This window comes from Macaca thibetana, chromosome 9 (genome assembly GCF_024542745.1).
Source record: "Macaca thibetana thibetana isolate TM-01 chromosome 9, ASM2454274v1, whole genome shotgun sequence".
In the NCBI taxonomy this organism is placed as follows: Eukaryota; Metazoa; Chordata; class Mammalia; order Primates; family Cercopithecidae; genus Macaca; species Macaca thibetana.
Window position 1 is genome coordinate 19,766,741 of NC_065586.1, and position 13,804 is coordinate 19,780,544.

The window sequence follows — 13,804 nt, forward strand, 5'->3', positions numbered from 1 at the left end:
TTTGTTTAGTTTCAGCCACTTTTGAAAGCCAATTGTACACCCTGAAAGAAAGGCAATCCTGACTCCATTGTTCTTTCGCCAATAAGTAGATCGGGAATTACAATAATAAATAGAAGAAAGAATGTTGTTTTTCCTCGCTGTAATTAATTTTAAGGTTCTTGCGAAGATGAATTTTTGTGGTGAATAAAATAGTCCCTTGCACATATTAGGTACTGAGTAAGCATTTGTGAAATATGGATTTTCTAGCCTTTATTTGTGTTTAAGGAATCAAGGAATAAAGCTCAAAATTGACTTTCAAGAAATTTTTGGAACTCTCTTCTCCCTAAGAAACTGTAAAGTCTTATAAAAGAGGCATTATTTATTTTCTCCAACTATTTCCTGCTAGGTGAATTAAAGGTTTTTGTTTTTTTTTTTTTTTAAATCAATAGTTGTTTTATAAGATTGTTTGAGGACTAAAAGGGCTGATTGTAATCACCTGTAACATGCTACCCAGCAAGACATTCCTGACCAGGTTGAAGTTAAGAAAAAAAATGAAGAAGTGAAATATCAAGCTTATGCAAGTTTGAAATTACAAACAAGAACAAAAGTTAAAACCCATAAGCCCTTCTTATCGTAGGTTATCTTTCAGGATAGATTATATGGTTGTTTCTCTTAGTAATTGCAACATTGCTCTGTGTTCTCAGTGAGAGAGAGAGAGAGAGAGAGAGTGTGTGTGTGTGTGTGTGTGTGTGTGTGTGTGTTGGTGGGCAAGCAGGGACAAATAAAGGAGTTGGAAAGAAAGTAAAGATGATAAATGGGTGGCTTAGGTCAGGTTCTGATAATTTTACAATATTTATGGATGAACGCTAAGGTGGTTACATACTTTGTGCTTGCTTAAATGTTCCGACCTAGTTTAACTTTGTAATGCATTGCAAACACAAAAACACCAAAATGCAAAATTAATGGATTTTGCAATTTGTTTTGTAAGACATGCAGAAATGCTAATGTAGAATATAAATGTGCATCGGTCTGCAGTGATCGTTCAGCTTGTAACTGAAATTGTTAGGTCATTTATCATTGTTTGTCTATGTAAATTGCTTTGTCACATGCTTCCACATAAATCAGCAATGGAGGCCTGTCCCTTTTGTTTTGGTTTAGTTTATTTCTTGTTCACGTAAGACTGTTAACCTGACAAGATGTTAGCAAAAAGTGACTAACATAAAACCATTTCCTCTGTCTATTACTTGCATTTTGGTGAAACAAGAAGGAAAAAATACTTACAATTCAATACATTTATATATTTATTGATTTATTTATCTTTGAGACAGGGTCTCGTTCTATTGCCCAGGCTGGAGTGCAGTGGTACGATCAGGACTCACTGCAGCCTGGAATTCCTGGGGCTCAAGCCGTCTTTCCACCCCAGACTCCCCATAGTTTTAAATTTTTTTGTAAAGACAGGGTCTTGCTATGTTGCCCAGGCTGGTCTCAAACTTTTGGGCTCTAGCAGTCCTCCCACCTAGGCCTCCCAAAGTCCTGGGATTACAGGTGTGAACCACCATGCCCGGCTAATAGATAACTTTAAAAAATTTAAACTTCCAGTTTCCAAATACTCACTTGTATTGCTAGAATAGATTATGGAAATATTTATTTGCATATAAAAGACTGGAAACAACTCAAGCTTTTAATATTTTCTATGCTATTTGTTAACTTTACTCTGTGGTTTTCTAGCCCATGATAATAAATACAACATCGGCAATCTGCAATCAGAGGAATTTAAGTCCTAGTAAAACAGACAAGTCACTTTGCTATAGTCTCCTTAAATTTATGGAGGTGTTGAAATGCTTTTGAAAAGTGTGAGCTCAGATGAACTTAAGTCAATTATTCAATCTTATAGAACAAAGATAGACATATTTGTCTGCTATAAAAGCCTATTTTGGAAATTGAGTGTGACAGTGTACACAACTGCAGCCTGTTCAAACAGTTCCATCTGAATTATGCTTAATTGAATTTATTTTCATGGTTATTTCATAATTGGGAATAAGGATAAATAAGTGTGATATAATTGCCGATTTTAACAATGTGCTGGTTGATTAGAAAAGTGGTGACACATGCAAACTGGATTGTGGCACTCACCAGTGAATTCTGATGATTGTGGGTGTTACAAGTTTAAGCTTCAGCTCCTTATAAGCATCGCTTAAGATTACTGCTCTGGGGCTAGGTGTGGTGGCTCACGCCTGTAATTCCAGCACTTTGGGAGGCCGAGGCCAGTGGATAACCTGAGGCCAGGAATTCAAGACCAGCCTAGCCAACATGGTGAAACGCCGTCTCTACTAAAAATACAAAAATTTTCCAGGCATGGTGGTGGGTGCCTGTAATCCCAGCGACTTGGGACACTGAGGCAGGAGAATCCCTTGAACTCGGGAAGCAGAGGCTACAGTGAACAGATATCCCACCAATATCCCACCATTGCACTCCAGCCTGAGAGACGAGCAAAACTCAGTCTCAAAAAAAAAAAAAAAAAAAAAAAAAAAAAAGTTACTGCTCTGCTACCTTCAGCTTAGAAACAACAGAGAAAGGTCTAGAAAGCTTGTCCAACCCACGGCCCACATGCCCTGGGCATGTGGCCCAGGACAGCTTTGAATGCATCCCAACACAAATTCGTAAAATTTCTTAAAACATTATGAAACTTTTTTGCAATTTCTTTTTAAGCTTATCAGCTATCTTTAGTGTTAGTGTGTTTTATGTGTATCCCAAGAGAATTCTTCCAATGTGGCCCAGGGAAGCCAAAAGATTGGACTCTGCTGGTCTAGACTCAGCTCACAGGGGCCTTAGACATCTGGCCTGGATTTGATTCCAAGTTTCATCAATTATTAATTCCGTGACCTTGGGAAATTGCTTCACCCGCAATTCTTTGGTTTGGTCTTCTGTAAAATCAAATGATAATGCCCACCCCACATGTTTTTTTTTGTGTGTGATGATTAAAATATGAAACATAGAAAATTCTTAGTACCTGCTCTGGGGTATTCACCAGTGGTAGCTGTTACTTGTTTGTTAAACAGATTCTGGAGATACTCAACAGAGATGAATGTGTAATGGCAGACACTTTAGAATGTAGATTTTGGGCGTACATCCATTTACTTTCTTGCTGCCTGTTAAGGTTACAATATGTATTAACATCTTATGATAATAAAGGTTGAATGAAAATTCACTTGCTTTCATTCTCCATACCCATTGAGATCTTCAAACAATCTAAAATTTCATCGTTTGAATAGGTTGGCAGTAGAATTTTTTTAAATTACTTCTTGATAAGGAGAAATAATTGAAGACAAAAACTAAATGTTAACTAATTTCTTGTGTAATGTTACTGGAAGCCTAAAGGGTTTGTTCACCACTCTTCTTTCATCTTCTGATGCACTGATGTCTTGCAGATTCTTTTCCTTCACTAAAATCTATCTTGGAAATGCCAGTGGTCAGCAATGTGTTTTGGATTGACAGTTAATATCTATATATAATTGTGAAATGCTAATTTTGTTTCAGGAAAGGAATTTCTTAGGATTAAAACTAAAATAAAAGTTTTATTCATTTGACTACAGAGAAGGGAGAAGATTAACATTAACTAAAAACTCAAGTGTTTAAGCTTTAGATAAGTATGCAGCTTTCAAATAAGATTACAAAACTTTCTTAGGTGGAGGATTTAGGGGCTATCTAGTCCAATCTCTTCATTTTACAAATATAACCCAGGACGTTTATATGACTTTTGAAGATCATAACCATAGTTGTAGCAGGCTCAGCCTTAAAATACTCTTTCAGTCTTACTGTTATTAATATTAAATTTATCATTAAAAACTAAGTAAGTTCACAGTTCCAAGACAGAGTACATTGAATAGTAAGCTTTGGTAATAAAAATGCAATAAAATCACATTTTGTTAAAAAATTACACATCCTTATGCCTTGAGCCACAATGTATACATTCTTATTTCATCAAGGAACTTCTAATTTATATGACCTCATAAAAAATTGAAAAAAAAATTACTAGCAAAGGACAGTAAGGACTGGCCTATCCTCATTATTGCACTAAACATCATACCTGTGATACTACATGATTGAAGAGAATTTGGTAAGGAGTGCATGTAATTGGTATATAATTTCAATTTTATTTTGGTGAAGCATTGAATATTACTGATTAGATATATACTATTCATGTCATTTGCTATTGTCAAAGAAGTGATTATGACAGTGAAACAGATGTCAGAAAGCAATCACACTAATAACAACGTGATCACCGCCACCAACTTAATTCCAGAAACCTGCCTGGAATCCTGCTGAAGCAAGTACTTTTCCTCAGCTGTCTAGAATATCCTCCGCTGTCTAGAATATCCTCAGCTGTCTAGAATATCCTCAGCTGTCTAGAATATCCTCCGCTGTCTAGAATATCCTCAGCTGTCTAGAACAGGCGTTGATCTGTGTCCTTTACCCATCACAAGCTAAAAACAGTTAAGCATTTCTGATTGATGGTACCATGGAACATCAGCGTTCCAATCCTTCTCTTTGAATCTTACATCGTTTTCCAAGTGATTTAATTTCTTTTTGAAGCTTATTTTCACAGATGGAGGCTTGTTTCTTAGATTTGTTTTATTTATTTGACCATGATCACACTTTGAAATGTGCGCATTATGATTAAAAAATCAGCCCCTGCCTGTTCTTTATTTTTCAAGTAATGTAAATTTTTAACTTGTTCTTCAGTATGTCTTTTGGTGTTCTACCTTTTTCACCAAATTTCAGTGTTTCCATTTTAAAATTTAATGCTTTTCCTTATTTCATATTTCTTTCAAGTTATGAAGGCAATTCTGTTCATTATAGATATTTTAGAAGATACAAAAGAATATATAGAAGAAAAAATCTTGTTTATCATCTAGCGGTCAGAAATGGCCATTATTAGAATATGGTATGTTTCAGGGTGGTTTTTTTTTTTTTTTTTTTTTTTTTTTTTTTTTTATTGCTGCCTATCCATCTATCTATCTATCTATCTATCTATCTATCTATCTATCCATCTATCTATCTATCTATCTATTGCTATATCTATCATCTTTTCCCCCTCTATTTTGGTCACTAGCTGTGACCTTAGACAGCTAGACTTCTGTGCCTTTCTTTCTTCATTTGTAAAATGAGAATAATAGCAACCCCTACCTCGTACGTTACTTTGAGGATTAAATTAGTTAATTCAGATAACGTAACTAGCAGAATGCCAGATATAGGAAACTTTCAGTAAGTGCTAATTATTTTTATTCAGCATTGCTCATTTATACCTTATGTGCCTGTACATCTTTTCATTTGTTTGTATTTTATAGTGTACATAGTAGTATATATGTGCATAGCAGTATGTTTATAATGTACACAGTATTATGTACATTATAACATACAAAAAATAATACAAATGAAAAGAAACAAAACACCCCAATGGATAATCTGTCATGCCGCACATTAAAAACCACTTGGGAGCAGGCACAGTGGCCTGTGTCTGTAATCCCAGCACTTTGGGAGGCCGAGGTGGGAGGATCGTTTGAGGCCAGGAGTTCAAGACTAGGTAGAGCAACATCCCAAAATCCTCATCTCTACAAAAATTTAAAAAATTAGCCAGGCATGGTGGTGCATGCCTATGATCTCAGCTACTCTGGAGGCTGAGAATTGATGAGGAGAATAAATGATACTATTTACAGGTAGCTTCAGATTACTATATTTACAGTGAGGTTTCAGATATACTGAAGTCATTTTGATAACTTGGTACTCTCTGGTGTTATCTATGTCTCTTCACTGAATGGAAATATGAATCAAGGACATCTTAACATGTTTTGAGGCTTATAAAATACTCACGGGTGTACAGTAATGGGTTTCAATGCTGGGATTACTTTTAGGGTTCAGTTAAATGTATACATTTCCCACCCCTGTCCTTTCATAAGAAGTGTCCTGACAATTGCAGCTCCCAATGTCCTTGCTCTCTGTTGATTTCTCCCATGTACTACCCACTGAAACCTTGATATTTTAAATACCTTATTTTCCCACTTGTTTGAGTCACAGCATAATGAACATCTTTATAAGTAACACTCATGCTGACTTCAACTCAAAGGCCTAAAGATTATCTGCAAAACCTAAGCCAGTAAGAAGCTTTTATCTTGCTCAGACAAGGTGAATTTGAAGGCAGCTAAACACATTGCAAATTTAGAAGAAGGATGTAGGTCTTAACTTGTGGATAGACTTTTTCTCATATATGGGTTAATGAATATCCTTCTCTCCCTTGTGAATTCTTATTAATGTAGGCCATAAATAGAGCATTCTTTTTTGCTGTATAAATGGTTATATTATCTGATATGATGTAAACAAATCTGATAGATGTAACTAAAAAAAGCAGTGCAGAGGAGTTATAAGTGTATTCAGTGTTTATTAGCTGAGATGTTTTCCCCACATACCTTCAATTTAAAAATATATTTTTATTCTCTATTACATATCCTCCTTCTTAGTAATGCTTTTAACTTATGTCACATTTTTTTTCTATAAAATTTACCGGACCCCTAATGTCTATGCAACGATCTGCCACTATATCTAGAGTATTTTGGTTTTCCACCAACGTAGTTTTAAATCATATTTAGCACAATTGACTTATTTATGAATACTATTTGAAAACAAAGTGTCCGTGTGGTAAACCGGCTTTTCACTGCTACATTTTAAAAGATAACGAATGCAATGGATACCTATATTTTTTTTGTTTCACAATTTAAGGCTAAGGTATTAATTTGATAATTATTCAATATCGATTTATCCAATATCAATTTATTCTCATGTTCTTTATTTGTAGTTTTTCTGGGTTTCCAAAGAGTCTACCACTGTTATCGTAGTATTCCTCCATAAGGGCTCCATCCACGGGGACCACTGGGAACTTCTGGCTGCATTAAGGTATTTTCTAGCGAAGAAGAAAATCAGAGAGAGAAAAATAAATGTTAGAAAATAAGAGAAGTGAGAAATATAGAGGAAAAATGAGTAAATAACTAAATGTGGTATACATACAAAAATGAGTAAATAACTAAATGAGTAAATAACTAAATGTGGTAACAAATAGTTATCTGAAAGAATGAAATTTTGTCATTTGCAACAGCATGAATAGAACTGGAGGTCATTATATTAGGTGAAATAAGTCAGGAAGAGAAAGAAAGATGCCACATGTTTCTCATTCATATGTGGGAGCTAAAAAAATCTGATCTCCTGGAGCTAAAGAATAGAATGACTGATATCAGAGCCTGGGATGGGTGTGTGGGTGGTAAAGGGGGATAAAGAGGGGTTGGTTAGTGGGTATAAACATACAGTTTGATAGAACAAATAAGCCCCGACATTCCATAGCAGAGTGGAGTGACTGTAGTGAGCAAAAGTGTGTTGTGTATTTCAAATAGCTAGAAGAGAGGACTTGAAGTATTCCCAATACATAAAAATGATAAACACTGAAGGTGATGGGTGCCCCAAATGCCCTGACTGATCATTACATGTTCTACACGTGTGACAAAATGTGGCACATATTCTGTGAATATGTAAAATATTATGTATCTAAATAAATAAATAAAAATGGAAACATTTAAAGAACAGATAAGACAGACGCACAGGAAAGACAGACACTGTAGCGGGCAGCAATCTCAACATCAATTACCTCAATTTCTCTCTTGCAGAACATTTTCTGACATGACTGTGAAAAGCAAAAGTATGATTTGTTGAAAAATTATTCTGACTTTTAGTGGAGAAACTGGATTAGGATCATCGTTTATTTTGTAAATTTGTTTTTGAACCAATGGTTCCTATCCCAGTAGGTGGAGAGTTTCAGTCAAAATGACTAAGTAACCAAAAACCTGAATGAAGCTGGACATTTTCCTCGATGCTCACTGAAGTCTGTGCATGAGTGGGTAGAAACGTAGTGACTTAGTCAAAAGTGATGAATTACAAACCACTGTACACTCACAAATAGAGGAGGGCCTTGCTTTTCAAAGGCTATAGGAATGAGGGATTTTCCAATTCGATGTTGAGGTCATATAAAAGATCACTGTCTGGTCTTTTCTTTTTTCTTTTCTTCCCTCCTTTTTTTTTCTTTTTGAGGTAGGGCTCTTAAAAGCTCTGTTGTCCGGGCTGGAGTGCAGTGGTGTGACCATGTCTCACTGCAACCTCTGCCTCCCAGGCTCAAGTCATCCTCCCACCTCAGCCTTCTGAGTAGCTGGGACTACAGGCGTGCATTACCACACCTGGCTAATATTTTCATTTTTTAACATTTTGTAGAGATAAGGTCTTGCTATGTTGCCCAGGCTGGTCTTGAACTCCTGAGCTCCGGCCTTGGCCTCCCAAAGTGCTGGGATGAGCCAATACACCTGTCCAAAAATGTCACTTATAATGGCCAAAATTCACAGGGTACTGGACATTGGAACCAGGAATATAGCCCCAGTTTTCGTTCAGTATCTAATTGTACAAGAAAATGTCTTGTTTTGGTTATTCACTTCTTATGTGTGGTAGGAACCCGCTGGGCCATGACACAGGTTCTTCCTTAGCAAGCTGTCTGCTTCCAGACGTGGTTCTCATAGGGAGTTGCCCACCCCTAACTGTGGGGCAGGTCATTTCCCTTCTCTGCTCTCCACGTTCCCTGTGTATAGAGGAAGGCCCTTGCATCAGGTCTGAAATTCTCACCGGGTGTGCCGTAACACAAACGTTAGGCCAGTGTGCCCATAAATCGTAATAAACATGTAGGATTTGTTTTTTGCTGCAGCTTTGGAGAGACAATTATGGTGACTTCTTGTCAGATGAAATGTTAAACTGAACTGTAGAGAGTAGGGGTAATTTATCGCAAGCAGGAGGTGAAGTGTCACGTTAAGCCTGTGCCACGAGGTGTTCCTTGGGATCTTTGAAGACTCTTCTTCTGGGTGTTAATGATAGAGCAAGGCCCTGGCAGGAAACCCTTCTCCCAGGAAGTCATTCCATGTCAAGGGTGACCAAATTAGTAGTGATGCAGGGCAGGCGAGACCCAAAGTGGAGCTTACCCCATGAGAGTTTTTAGCTTTCCACAGAAAATAATTCAAGGGCAAGCCAGAGGTAGAAGAAAACAGCTTTATGAAAGAGGCAGTGTTACGGCCCTAGTGATGTTACAGCTCCTTGACTGCTCCTGCAGAGAAGTCCAGCCCCTCAGCAGAGAGAAGCAGCTCAGGGCAGTTTTGCAGTGCTATTTATACCCACTTTTAATTGCATGCAAATTAGGAGGCAGTTCATAAAGAAATTTCCTAAGAAGGGGTAGTCTCTTTTGGGTCATTGGGTCATTGCCATGGAAAAGGGGCGGTAACTCCCAGGTGTTACCATGGTAATGGTAAATTGGCATGTCATACTGGTGGGCCTGATTGAAAGCTCTTTGCTTCGTGGTCCCGTTTTAGTCAGTCTTCAATCTGGTCCAGTGTCTGAGCCCTGGCCCTGAAGTTGAATCCCACCTCCTGCTTCAGTAGGGCTCTATCTGTGGAGGCTATTTATTTAATTCCTTCAGGTCAATTCTCTTTATTTCCAAAATAGCCTGCCCAGGTCAAAAATTTACAAAGCTGCACTCAAAGATTGCTTGAGTCCAACCTTTCACTTCTTCCTCCGTACCTCAAGTGTAGTCATGGCAACCACCCTAAAGAATAAATATAAACGTGATGCCTGTGCCAAAGGTGAGTAATTTGGATCTGGTTGTGGCAGGAAAGCTGTTTTTAGGGGAGGAGGAGGAGGAGAAAATAAAAGGAAAAGAGCATTATTTTTCTTCAATAATCCCCTATGATTTGATGTTTTTTACCATAGAAGATAAGATTAGAAAGAGAAAATAGGGGCTTTATGAAGTGATTAAATCTCAAGGAGGCAAAAAGAAAGTCAAGTCTTACTGATGGGTTCTGAATCAGCTTATGAATTATCTTCTGGCTTTCAAAGGGACTGCGTTATTGATGTGATACCTACCGTTTATCTTTCTGCATATATCATACCTCTCTTTCATTATAAAGAATAAATCCTACTATAAACTTTCTTGGTCCATTACAAAAAAATTGATTTTTTGATTTGTCCATAATAAACCCAGTGTGGAAGACTTCCTTTATCTCACTAAACTTTTTTGGGGGGTCTGATATCAGTTACTCCCTTGGGAGCCAATGTCAGGATACACAGCATGGGAAGAGGGAAACGTGGAAGGACAGTCTCATAGGCCAAGACCCCAAGTCACATAGTTGATCTGGCATCAAGTGGCCATCTCAGAAGTGCGACACGCTCCCTGTATTAGTCTGTTTTCACACTGCTAATAGAGATATACCTGAGACTGGGTGATTCATAAAGAAACAGAGGTTTAATGGACTTACAGTTCCACGTGGCTGAGGAGGCTTCACAATCATGGCAGAAGGGAAAAGGCACGTCTTACATGGCAGCAGGAAAGAGAGAGTGTGTACAGGGGGAATTCCTTTAATAAAACCATCAGATCTTTTGAGACTTATTCACTGTCAGAGAACAACATGAGAAAAACTCGCTCCCATGCTTCAGTTACCTCCCACCGGGTCCCTCGCACAACACTTGGGGATTATTACAGTTCAAGCTGAGATTTGGGTGAGGACACAGCCAAACCACAACACTTTCCCAAAAAATATTTTATTGGTCATTGTGTTCTATTTTACTTGAAGTTCTTCCTGAAAATAATACAGCATTTCATAGGCTTTTGTATATGTTTGAATGTGCGTGCTTTCTATATTTGTTTAGAGGGTAGAGGAAAGTGCAGATGATTCCAAATAGTGGATTTTCATGTGTGGCAAAATAAATGATCTGAGAACTTCTTCTGGGAACTCAGAAGGAGTCACTTTGGTTTATGCAGGTCTGCAGAGCACATTTTAAGAACTACTGGCATAAGTCATTACCTCTGGTGGAAAAGGCTGCCTGGCATGTAGCTGTTAACTCAGTGGTTGCCCAAGTGCAGAGATTCAGCATTACCTGGGGATTTATAAGAACAACTCTGGGCTTCAACTCAGATTTGCTAAGTCACAAACTCTAGGGGTGGAGCCCAGCAAACTGTACCTTAACAAGCCTCCGGGAAATTCCATACACATTTAAGTTTGAAGATCACTTTACTGCCCCCGCTCTCATTTTCTAATAATCCCGACCTCAATGTATTTCAGCCCAATGCTTGTCATAGCTAACATACATTCTGTTCTAAATGGTGTTATGGACTATGCTAAGCAATTCACATGCATGATTATGTTCTTGCAACACCACTATCACATAGAGTCTATATTTTGGCTTCATTTTAAAGATGGGGAAACTGATGCTTACAGTGATATACTGTACTGGGATTACACAATTAGTAAATAGCAGGGACTGAGATCCACAGTGTTTAACTCCTAAATCTGTGTGACTAACCATAGAACTATTCATTGTGTATACCTACTGATTGCTAGGCTGTTAGATGCCAGTGTTAGAATAAAATAGTCGCCTACCCAGTGGAATCCCATTTTCATACATTAGAAATTGAGGTTGGGTGCGGTGACTCGTGCCTGTAATCCCAGTTTAGGAGGCTGAGGCAAGAGGATCACTTGAGCCCAGGAGTTTGAGACCCCATCTCTATAAAAAAATTTTTTAATTAAGAAAAAGAAACAATTGTCTTCCCTGGCTTTTTCAGTGCAAGCCGTTTCACCTAGAAAATACCATTTTCCTTCTCCTTTAATCCAGTTCTGTGGCCACTATGAAAATGAGACACAAGACCTACCTATTTCTGGAAGCGTTCTCTGCTTTTCCTTATGGAATGGATCCTTTCTTTACACACTTCACCTCAGTTTTTGTTGTCATCTGTTGCTGCAGTTTGGTGGTTTTGCATTGTGTGTGTCTCTTACCTCTACTCCCTGCAGATAAATTGCAAATTCTTACAAGAGAGGGACTCTATCTGTTGGTGACTCCTCTCAGTTCCCCAGCAGGGTTCTTGACACAGGAGGCATCCAGTGAGGGTTCTTGAATGATAAGGATGTTTGTAAAATCTCTTCCATGCAAGTACAAATCTAGGTTGGGTGAGGGAGGGAACCACCTGAAGCACTGGAGGGAAATGGCTAAAATAAATTGAAAATACTTAGTAAAAGTACCAAAAGAAGAGAGAACTGTTGTCATTGTTGTTAATTTGAATGTCCAAACATCTTCCATGTAGGTTAGTAGAGAATTTCAAATGTTTCCACGAAGTACCCAGTAGGATTGCAGTACTCCTTCTAGTGGCTGTGTTGTACCCACAGGCTGTTCTTTTTGGCTGCACTTGAATTTCATGAAGTGATGCTGTTTGCCTCTAAGGGCTTTGGAAAGGGAGGATGGCAGGTTTTTTTAATGAACTCACTCTTCTTCCCATGAAAAGAAGCTTTCAGAAAAGACAATTTCACTTCATTGCTATAACGTTGAGCAATGATACAAAAAAGTTTTTCACTTTAGGTGAGAAGTAAGAGTTGATTATGTGAAGAAGGAATCCCTATTAATGTCCTATTAATATCCTATTAATATTTTGTGTCACATATATTTAGGAAATTTTAAATTCCTTTGTGACCCTTCATTGCCCTTGTTTTTTATTTAATCATAGGGATTTATGGAATTTATACAAGCAGTTTTGCAACCCACATGTGTACATAGTTTTAAAAAGGAAGAATAGTATTTTTGTTATAAAAGAAACAAGTTTATTGTAGATAATGGAAATTAAAAAATAAATAACAATAACATAATTCAAATGCATGTTTCTTTTCCATGTGGTGAATTTATTGATGTATATTATAAACTAGGATATGTATATGTAGACAAGTATTCTCTCTTACTCTCTCTCTCACACATATACACACAAGTTGCCAAATTTTTAAATGAAAACCTAATTCTACAAAATGAAATCTAATATAATATGATACATGGTATAGTTTGACTGTGGCCCCACCTGAATCTCATCTTGAATCGCAGTTCCCATAATCCCCACATGTCTTGGGAGGGATCTCATTGGAGGATATTAGATTCTGGGGGAGATTCTTTGTGTGAACTCATTCACTATCTCATGATAGTGATCTGATGGTTTTTATAAGGGGCCTTTCCCCCTTCTGCTTGGCACTTCTCCTTGCTGCTGCCATGTGAAGAAGGACATGTTTGCTTCCCCTTCCACCATGATTGTAAGTTTCATGAGGCCTCCCCAGCCCTGCACAACCGTGAGTCGATTAAACCTCTTTCTTTGATAAATTACTCAGTCTCCGTTATGTTCTTATAGCAGTGTGAGAACAGACTAATACAGTACATATTATATCTGTTATCCTATTTCAATGGATGGGATGGGTTATTTTGAAGTTAAAGGACTATAAAGAGACATAGGCACTTAGTGGTAGGAGAAAGTATAAGAGAAAATAAATTGCAGTAGAGATTTTCCAAAGTTCTTCCTAAAGGGAGGTCTGCTTCACCTGTGGTGTGGGCTTTGAGGATTGTCCAGTCTCTAGCAGCATTAAATGTAGTTCTCTATGTTACATTTCCTTACTCCCTAAATTATATTAAGGTAATTTGATTGACCTAAGGTGGTAGTCAGTAATTGTCACCCACCTTAGCAACATTCATCAATGTACTTTGCACCCTCTAAAGAGAGCAATGGTCAGGAGGGTGGGTGATGCTATTTAATGCTAACCTCACTGCCTGACTTCACTGACAATAATTGCTTTACATGTCAATTTGCTTGTCCCGTATAGTTAAATTAGAAATATCCCTTATCTAACCTAGGAGAAAACTGCACCTGCCTAGCTGGTAGGATTATTTTTAGATA

General features: G+C 37.6%; 1 protein-coding gene and 1 long non-coding RNA gene across 2 annotated transcripts in view; both read left to right on the top strand.

The window, feature by feature from the left end:
* The window catches only part of LOC126962732 (uncharacterized), a 28,952-nt gene extending 19,185 nt beyond the window's left edge, over positions 1-9,767 (top strand). The window contains exon 2 of the long non-coding RNA XR_007728792.1: positions 1-9,767. This exon is cut by the window's left edge and continues 18,318 nt beyond it. This is a non-coding gene — a long non-coding RNA (uncharacterized LOC126962732).
* Positions 1-13,804, top strand: part of PLXDC2 (plexin domain containing 2) — a 468,121-nt gene that overhangs the window by 20,479 nt on the left and 433,838 nt on the right. The gene's annotated exons all lie outside the window — the stretch shown is intronic.